Raw genomic sequence first — 9,945 nt, 5'->3', positions numbered from 1 at the left:
CTGTGTTCCAGCAGAAGGGTCACCTCTAGAAGCTGCAGGCCTGAGAATACATTCCTCCTTCCCTTTACCAGCCTGGCCTTCTGTATCCTGCCCCCAAACCCACCTCATCTTCAAAATAATGCAGGCCTGCCCACTCCCCCTGCTCAGGTCAGCACCTCTACTTCGCTGGAGGTACTCACCGTGGGAGAAGTGGGTGTCCGGGCTGGCTTGGCAGAGACATGTGCCTTGGGAACCAGCCAGCCCCTCAGAGGGGCCCGCAGCAGCCTGGTGGCACAGGCTAACCTCAGCATGGTAGTTGAGCCGAGCTCCTCCTGGAGTCCAGCAAAGTTCCGTGTATCTGTTCGGTGTGTCCTCTGCTCACTCGGGTGTTGGGGCTTTTTATAGCTCGGGGCGGGGGGTGGGGGGAGCTGCAGCTGTCCCCTCCTGTCATGGCGCTTGGCAGAGAGGATGCCCGCTTGGAAGTGGGCGAGAACCGGCCTCAGACCAGCAGCCTCCAGGTTGCTGTGGCCCCCAAGGGGCTTCGAGCCTTTCTCAGTGCAGGCAGGTCTGCAAAGGGCCTTCATTTCTCTGTGAAAAGGGCACTCAACAAAGAAGCAGGACCAGGGAAGTCAGAGAGCTTGAGAATGCAAGAGGGGGAAGGTGACGTAAGTTCAGAGTGAACCTTTAGTATCTGGAGTGTCAGCTGGCAGAAGCATGTAGAGCTATTTTAAAATTCTCTAACTCAGGAACGCCTGGCTGAGCTGCCCTGCCTTCTGATTCGTAACTGATGGACCAGCTGGGTGTTCCCGGAGCCCTGCTTCTCCAGGCTCAGCACGTGGTGAGTCCGAGCAGCCTCCCTGCTGACTTCGGCAGTGCTGACACCAACACTGACACGACAGCCTTTGCACTCAGAGGAGACCATCACAGCTGCACCGCAGACAGACAGAGGTGGGGAGAAGATCAGCAGACACTTTGTGAGTGTGAGTTCAGGGCTGGGGCACTTAGGCCCCTGGCTCTGGGCCCACATGCAGTAAAGGCTCCCAGGGCCGAATGTGCTGGGTCCACGACGCCCGCCGGCCCTGCGGTAATCAGCCTGTAACCTGCCCACATGCCATGTGTGAGCTCAGAGCCTCCCTGCCTCTCTTCTCTTATTTCTACAGAAAATGAGTTACTCATTTCTTCCCACAGCAAACATCTACTAGTAAATTTGTTTTCCTGCTTTCTGAGAGACTATTTCACACCTTCTCTCTGTACCAACAGCCCCTACACACACAACACCCTCGTCAGAGACCCTACTGCTGATTCCGAGATAATGGAAGTGACCAGATGTGAACCTCTGTGGACCCCAGTTACTATCCTCCAGGAGAGCAGCGGCCCTGAGCCCCTGCGGTGAGTCAAGTGCCAAACTCAAGTCCCAGCGGCTTCTCCAGCCCTTCTGTCCTTGGTTGCTGGAAGCTGAGCCCCTGGTCTTCCTTCCACCTTGTCCAGATCCTTCCTGACTCCCGACAGCCCCAGGACTTTCACAATCTCTCCATCCACCTTCTCCAGACCTCATTTGGCCATGACACCCCAGCTGCTGTCAATCATGATACTTAGGGTGGACTAATGCTGACCCTCATCCCACCTTTGGTGGAGTTCCCGAGGCCCTGCGGTGTGTCCCCCGGCCCTTTCCTTTCCCAGCTGCTCAAGTCAAATGTCTGAGCACCACCCTCATTTCCCTCTGGTGCTCACACTCCATACCAGGTCACCAATGTCACCACACCCCACCAAGCCAGCTCCCCACCCTTGCCCAGTCCAACCTGGAACGTGTCCTCTGAGACTTCCCCACCCAGGAGCCAGGACAGCCCTTGGGGAACAACCAGCTTCTGACCACTGTCGCTGTTCAGCCTCCCCTACAGGCTCCGTCCACCTCTGTTCCATGGCTTCCAAGGCCCGAATGCCTGACCTTGCCCTCACCTGCTCCCTACACCCTAATGCCAGCCTCCTGCCTTGTCCCAGACACTCGTCACTCCCACCTCACACTGGTGCCTTTGCCTGGACAGCCTTTGCCTCATGTTTTCAAATCATTCAGGTCCTTTTCCAATGACCTCTCCTCAGACGTACCTTATTGACGGACTGCTTTCCTAGCTGGAATACAAGCCCCGCGAGGGCAAGGACCTTGTTGGCTTCATCACAGAACTGCTGGTGCCCGGCAGATTTTCAGCCAGTGTTGGAAGGCTGGTGGGGGTGGGGAAAGAAGGAGAGTTGGGTCGGGGGTGGCTGGCTAGCTGGGTCGGATGGACAAGCGTAGTCTCCGTTCCATGGCCAGCACTGGCCTGGGGAGTACGCAGTTGAGTCAGACGAGAAGGAACAGGGCAGGGTCAGAATGACCTAGATTACTCTGCACAGCGATGAAGCTCACAGCCCGGCATGCATCTTTAGGGCCTCCAGCCCTGACCAGCATGGGCACAGGCCAGGAGCTGAGGAGCAGCAGGCCACCTGACCCCAGACTCAGCGATGGTCACCGTCCTCGCAGGGACGATCGTGCCCCAGTCCGTTTGTTTAGAAACGGTGAGTTGATGATCTGAATACACCGCATGGGAAACGTAATTTTACGTTTGCTCTTTTCTGGAAACCACGCTTGTTCTAAATGTGGGGCTCGTTTCCGGGCTTCCCACCCCGCCTCCCACTGCCTCTGTCTGGGTTTTCCAGAGAGGAGGCAAACCCTCAGAAGCTGGAGGAGGGAATGTGTCCTGAATGTTATCTCCAGCAACGCTGAGTCACAAGTCCCGATGCCAGCCTCAGGCCACGGGGGGCTCTGCCCCTCCTCTAGAGTAATCCCTTCCGCCTAAACCTTTAATTATAGCTTTGGGGTCCAGTCAGGAATAAGGCTGTGGGTCAAACGATCAATCATGCAGCCTACGGTGTTTCTTTTTTCACAGAAAAGACCTGCTGTCTCCAAACACCCAGGCCTGGTTTGAAGGAAGTCCTTCTCCATCCTTCCCAGCTTGGGGGGGGGGGGGGGCATAAGGGATGGGAGACTACTAGATGGAAGAGGCCCCGGTGAGGGCCGGGACAGGGGGCTGGGGACTGTAGTCCAAGGGAGAGAAATCCCAGGCCTCTCCCTCAAACTTCTAGGCTACACCCGCTGTTGCCTTCAGCCCCTTCTCATCTGTTCCCACAGGCCTAACCTTCCAGTGCTTCTGAGCACAAGCCTGCCCTCTTGTTTCCACGCTCACATAGCTTCTGAGGGCTCCACCACCCACACAGTGAGCTTCAGACCTCAACTCAGCTGGGTTTTAGTCCCCAGAACCACTTGTTCAGACCAAACCCGACACAGATGCCTGCCGCCTCCAGCACACAGATGTTGGCAGAGGCGGGGAGCCTGGCATGGCCCTGCCTTCACCACTGTGAGGCCACACTAAGCCTCCACAGAGCCCTGCTCTGCGTCCCGACTTCTCTCCTCCACCCAGAAGGAAACTGGGACGACCCATGGAGAAAGGAGCGGTGGCCAAGAAAGTGAAGGGTTCCCAGGGGTGCAGGGCCAGATGAGTCCCTTGTAACAGCAGGAGAAACTGAGGCTTGGGGAGGGAGCAGGGCCCAGGGATGAGGCCGAGCCAGGCCTGTTCCGGCCTGTACTGGACATGAGTGGCATCGGGAAGAGCTCCCGAGGGCTCAGAAGGACCCCTGTCACCTGAATCGTCACCATCATCCCCTTCATCCACCCACACCCAGCACATACCTATCTCTGCCCTTGACCTGTCCCTACTACCCCTGGGGGTTGGGGTAGGAGAGACCAGCCACCTGCACACATCCTCCCACTCAAAGCTGCCAGCCACCTGGAAGGTCTGGGCGACACCGTGGGCACATGGCGCCACCCTGTGTCCATACATGGAACCACAGAAACTGCTGGAGAAAGCAGAGGGGCACTGACGGCAAGGCACAGGTCCTCCGCACAGGGACCCGGAAAAAATGCACGTGCATTAAACATTAGCAAATTATTTATTTTATAATTTCATTTATTTATGTATTTATTTTAGACACAGAGCACAAGCAGGGGGAGGAGCAGAGGGAGAGGAACAAGCAGACTCCACACTGAGTACCGAGCCCGAGACGGGACTGGATCCCACCACCCCAAGATCATGACCTGAGCTGAAATCAGGAGTCAGATGCTCAACTGACTGAGCCACCCAGGTGCCCCAAACATATGCATATTATTTTTATTGCAAATCTATTTCATCACATGAAACACTGGACCAGCAGCATTAGCATGACCTGGAAACTTGTTAGAAATCAATTAGAAACTCTGTGGCAGTCCCAGTCGACGGCCACAATAGCTCTCCTAGGGAACTGGGATGCACAGACAAGTTTAAGAATCATTTCAAGTCATTTAAAAATGGCTGCTTCCTGCTATTTCATTCAAAATTAAACGTCCACTTCCAGAAAGATCCAACTCTTGCCCAGACCGCAAAACCCAGCCTCTTGCTTTTATCTACAAAGACACACTCCCACTAAGTGTTTCGTATGTGCAGCAGCATTTACTGGAAACTCAGAGCTCATATGTGGAGACTGTGTGGAGGGGCCAGCTGCCCCTTCCCAGCCCACCTCTGCACTCTGCTGTCCTGAAGCCCCACTCCCAGAGAGGCCCGCTCCATGTGGGACACGTCCAAGACACTTGTGCCACTCTGCAGTCAGCAGTTCACAACCCTGGCCATCCTTTGGTGTGATAGCTAATTCTATGTGTCAGCGCGGCCGGGGCCATGACGCCCAGACATCGGGTCAAACATTCTGGATGTTCCCATGAAGGTGATTTTTGGACGAGATTAACATTTAAATGGGTGGACTCTGAGTAAAGCAGATAACCCTCCACTGTGTGGGTGGGCCTCATTCGATCAGTTGAAGGCCTTAACAGAACAAAGACTGACTTCCCCAAGCAAGAAGGAATTCTGCCAGCAGGTGGCCTTTGGACTCAAGCCACATCAGCTCCTCTCTTGGCCTCTAGCCTGCTGGCCCACCCTGCACATTTTGGACTTACCAACTCTCCACAATCACATGGGCCAATTCCTTAGAGTAACCCCCCAACCCCCGCCCCATCTCTACCCCTACACACATCCTGTTGGTCCTGACTCTGTGACAAATACAGTCACCAAAGTGCCAGAAGAGAAGCCCTTTAGCTGCTTTGTCCTTTCACCTTTGGCAATGAAAATAAAACTTTATTACACTTTCTTTTCTTTAATACGTACCATATTAAATGATGCCTAATATAACCCAGACATGTCATTGGTCATAATGGCAGGAACACTTCACACCATTGTTACCTGATGTATCAGTTTCTCTTGCTGTGTAACGAACTGTCACAGACCCAGCAGCTCAGAGCAGTGTGCTCATAATCTCAGCGTTTCCAGGGTCAGCAGTCCAGGTGTGGGTTGCTGGCCTTTGCTCCAGTCTCACTCACTGACATCATGGGTCACGGGGCCACGGTGCCCATCTGAGGCTTGGGGTCCTCCTGTGACAGCACTGCTTGTTGGCAGAATTCAGAGCCTTGGGGCGCCTGGGTGGCACAGCGGTTAAGCGTCTGCCTTCGGCTCAGGGCGTGATCCTGGCGTTATGGGATCGAGCCCCACATCAGGCTCCTCCGCTGTGAGCCTGCTTCTTCCTCTCCCACTCCCCCTGTTTGTGTTCCCTCTCTCGCTGGCTGTCTCTATCTCTGTCAAATAAATAAATAAAATCTTTAAAAAAAAAAAATTCAGAGCCTTGCCGCAGGGCTCCCTCAGTAAGTAGTTCACATGTTGTTTACTCCTTCAAGGCCAGCAGGAGAGTCTTTCTTGTTTCAAATCTTTCTGGCATTTAAAAAAAAAATAGTTTTTAAGAAGGGTTTTAGATTTACAGAGAAATTCTGAAGGTAGCAGAGAGGTCCCATATAACCCATATCAAATCCCCTATTACTAACTTCGTACATGAAGGGTCGTTTGTGTGTCAGCTTGAATGGTCAATCCAGTGCCCAGAAATTCACTCAAACATTTTTCCAGGGCTGTCTGTGAGGGTATTTCTGGATGACGTTGAAGTGTGTGTCAGTGGACTGAATGAAAGAGATGACCCTCCCCCGTGTGGGTGGGCCACATCCAATCAGTTGAAGGCTGGTTTTGTTGGGGTTTGTTTTTTGTTCTGTTTTGTTTTTAAGGTTGTCCCTTCCCCAAGCAAGAGGGAACTCCTCCTGCCTGCTTCATCTGGGACATGGATCTTCTCCTGCCTTCAGACACAAACTGAAACATCAGCTCTTTTGGGGTTTTAAGCTTGCTACTTTCAAACTGAAACTTCACCAACAGGTCTCCTGGGGCTACAGCTGTCCGGAGATCTTAGGACTTCTCAATTTCCATGACCCTGTGAGCCAATTCCTTATCATAAATCTATATCTATAACTATCTGTATCCTGTTGACTCTGTTTACCTGGAGAACCCTGAGTAATACAATTAGTAGGGTACATTTGTCACAATTAATGAGCCAATATTGATCCGTCATTATTAACTAAAGCCCACACTTTATTCAGATTTCCTCCATTGCCCCCGATATCCTTTTCCTGCTCCAGGACCTCACCCAGAACCCCACATGACATTCAGTCGTCACTTCTCCTGAGGCCCCTCTGGGCTGTGACAGTTTCTCAGACTTTCTGTTTTGGATGACCTTGACAGCTCGGTGGAGGACCAGTCAGTATATTGTAGGATGTCGCAGTATTGGAATCTGCCTGCTGTTTTTCTCACAATGAGGCTGGGGTTGTGACATTTGGGAGGATGAGCCCGGAGGCAAAGTGCCGCTGTCATCACGGCAAGTCAGGGACACACCATCGACATGACTTACCCCCGTGGTGCTGACCTGGGCTGCCTGGCTGTGGGGCGCTTGTCAGGTGTCTCTGCCGTGCCGTTGCTCCCTGTCCCCCCACCCCCGTCCCGCGCTCCGTGGAAGGAGGTCCCTTTGCGCAGCCCGCACTTAAAGAGCGTGGGTTATATGCTCCACCTCCCTGAGGACGGAACATCTGCACACTATTTGGAGTTCTTTGCACGGGATATTTGTCTCCCACTTACTGCTGATTATTATTTTTATCTACTTGCTATTATTGATTCAATTATTTGTATCAGTATGAACTCACGGACTTTGCTTTATATGTTGGATTATATTCAATACTATTTTATTTTGTTGCTCAAATTTTCCCAGATTTGGCTTTGAGAGTTCTTTCTTTTGGCTCCTGTGTCCCTTCGGCAAACATAGCCTGGTCATTAGGGAGTTTGTTTGTTTCTTTAATTTGTTTGTTTTGAACACTTCCTTACTTGCTGGCAAGATAAAATGCTCCAGGTTCATCTTGGCTACTTTCTGCCCCAATCCTAAAAGGCCAGTCCCTGTTTTGGGGGAATAGCACTAGAAACCAAGATCAGGGCAGTGGGTAGACACATGACATTCTGCACTTGTTAAACAATTCACAGAACTTCACACCACAGAGTGAACATTAATGTGTGCAGACTTCAAAATCTCATGGGAGTCGGGGACTCCCAGGGTGGAATGCGGTAGTCGCATTATACACACAGGAAACAATCTCGCCAAAAGGACTGGGGGAAGACGTTGACCCCAGTAACTTGGGAAATGAATGGAGTCTGTACAGATAAAGGCAAAGAAACTGGAAACAGTGTGGCACTCCAGCTTATGAAGTAGAAAGCCAGCTCAGCAGACAGTGATTCATGCAGCAGGCTGCCTTCTTGGACACATGGCTGGACGACATTTCCCACCGTTTCCTGCTGTGAGGGTTGACCACACGACTCTGAGTGGAAGTGACACGAGGAAGTCCCTGAGCTGACCACAAACATTCTCCTGCATCAGGTTGTTTCCTAGAGTAATCTTTACAGTGGCGGAAAAATGGGAATAGCCCAACCTGCATTAGTAGGGCACTGGTTAAAGAACTGTGGTTCATCTCTGCAATGACGAAGGTAAAAAGAATGAGATATGCTTACGTACACCAGCATGGAAAGATGTCCAAAACATATTGGTTATTAAGTGAACCAAGCAAGTCAAGAAGCATCATATAATATCCACACAATGGGTGCTCTTCAGCAACACAAAGGAGCAGACCACCACGGCATGCTACCACGTGGACAAATCCCACAGCACACCGAGTAGAAGAGCCAGCTCGGTAAACTACATGCTACCTCAGGAGTTGGCAAACCATCACCTACGAGAAAATCCAGCTCACATCTCGTTTTGGTATCTCTTGTGAGTAAAGAATGGGTTTTCTGGGGCCTTTTTTTACATTTTCAAACAGTTGTGTAAGAGAAAAGAAAAGAAAAAGAATATGTGAAAAATACACTTAAAAAGAAAGAATAATAAAAGGGGCGCCTGGGTGGCTCAGTCGTTAAGTGTCTGCCTTCAGCCCAGGGCGTGATCCCGGCGTTCTGGGATCAAGCCCCACATCAGGCTCCTCAGCTGGGAGCCTGCTTCTTCCTCTCCCACTCCCCCTGCTGTGTTCCCTCTCTCACTGGCTGTCTCTATCTCTGTCAAATAAATAAATAAAATATTAAAAAAAAAAAGAAAGAATAATGAAAATACAGCATATGAAAACTTATGAGATCAGATACATTCACGCCTTGAGGGAAACCTATTGTTTTAAATGTACACATACAAAAGAAGAAAAACTGACAACCAATGATCTAAGAATTCCTCTCAAGAATTTATGTGGAAAGGGGCGCCTGGTGGCACAGCGGTTAAGCGTCTGCCTTCGGCTCAGGGCGTGATCCCGGCGTTCTGGGATCAAGCCCCACATCAGGCTCCTCTGCTATGAGCCTGCTTCTTCCTCTCCCACTCCCCCTGCTGTGTTCCCTCTCTCACTGGCTGTCTCTATCTCTGTCGAATAAATAAATAAAATCTTAAAAAAAAAAAAGAGGGGGGAAATTGTTTAAAAAAAAAGAATTTATGTGGAAAAACAGCAAATTAAACTCCAAGAAAGTAAAAGAAATAAATAAAAGTAGAAAATAAATGCATAACAGAGGATTAATGAAGCCAAAAGGTGAAATTTTCTTTCCTTGAAACAATTAATTGAGCTGCTTCCAGTATAACTACTCAAGAAAAAAAAAAGGAGATACAAATAACCAAGTTCAATAATGAAAAAGGAAGAATATAGAAGCAAAAATCCTCAGCAAAATATTAGCAAACCAAATGCAACAATACATTAAAAGGGTCCTACACCATGATCAAGTGGGATTTGCTCCAGGGATGTCGTGGTGGTTCAACAACCACAAATCAATCGGTGTGATACACCACATTGACAAAACGAAGGATAAAAATTATGTGATCATCTCAATAGATGCAGAAAAAGCACTTGACAAAATTTAACATCCATTTGTGATAAAAATTCTCAACACAGTGAGTAGCGAAGAAACATACCTCAACATAAGAAAGGCCACGTATGACAAGCCCACAGCTAACATCATACTCAACAGTGAGAGCTCTCCCTCTAAGGTCAGGAACAAGACAAGGATGCCCACTCTTGCCACTTTTATTCAACATAGTATTGGAAGTCCTGGCCATTGCAATTAGGCAAAAAAAAAAAAAAAAAAAAGGTAAAATGCATCCAAATCAAAAAGGAAGAAGTGAAACTGCTAATATTTGCAAATGACATGATATTATATATAGAAAACCTTAAAAACTCCACCAAACAACCATTAGAACTAATAAGTGAATTCAGTAAAGATGCAAGATACAAAATCTACATACAAACCCTCTGTGGTGCTTATATACACCAATAATGAACTCTCAGAAAGACAAACTAAAGAAACAATTCCATTTGCAATCGCATGAAAAAGAATAAAATACCTGGGAATAAAATTAATCAAGGAAGGGAAAGACTTGCACACTGATAACTATAAGACATTGATGAAAGTGAAGATGACACAAATAAGTGGGAAGACATTCTATGCTCATGTATTAGAAGAATTAATACCATTAAAA

General features: G+C 49.4%; 1 long non-coding RNA gene across 1 annotated transcript; it reads left to right on the top strand.

Annotated features, from left to right (window-relative positions):
• The first annotated feature begins 787 nt into the window (after window positions 1-787).
• Window positions 788-6,338, top strand: LOC130542979 (uncharacterized). The gene is made up of 4 exons (XR_008957927.1): window positions 788-927; window positions 1,240-1,368; window positions 2,401-2,529; window positions 6,140-6,338. It is a non-coding gene; the product is annotated as an uncharacterized LOC130542979 (long non-coding RNA).
• The last annotated feature ends 3,607 nt before the right edge of the window (window positions 6,339-9,945 follow it).

This window comes from Ursus arctos, unplaced genomic scaffold (assembly GCF_023065955.2).
Source record: "Ursus arctos isolate Adak ecotype North America unplaced genomic scaffold, UrsArc2.0 scaffold_69, whole genome shotgun sequence".
Lineage (NCBI taxonomy): Eukaryota > Metazoa > Chordata > Mammalia > Carnivora > Ursidae > Ursus > Ursus arctos.
Note: the sequence above shows the minus strand (reverse complement) of the source record. Positions and strands in the feature narration are given on the sequence as shown.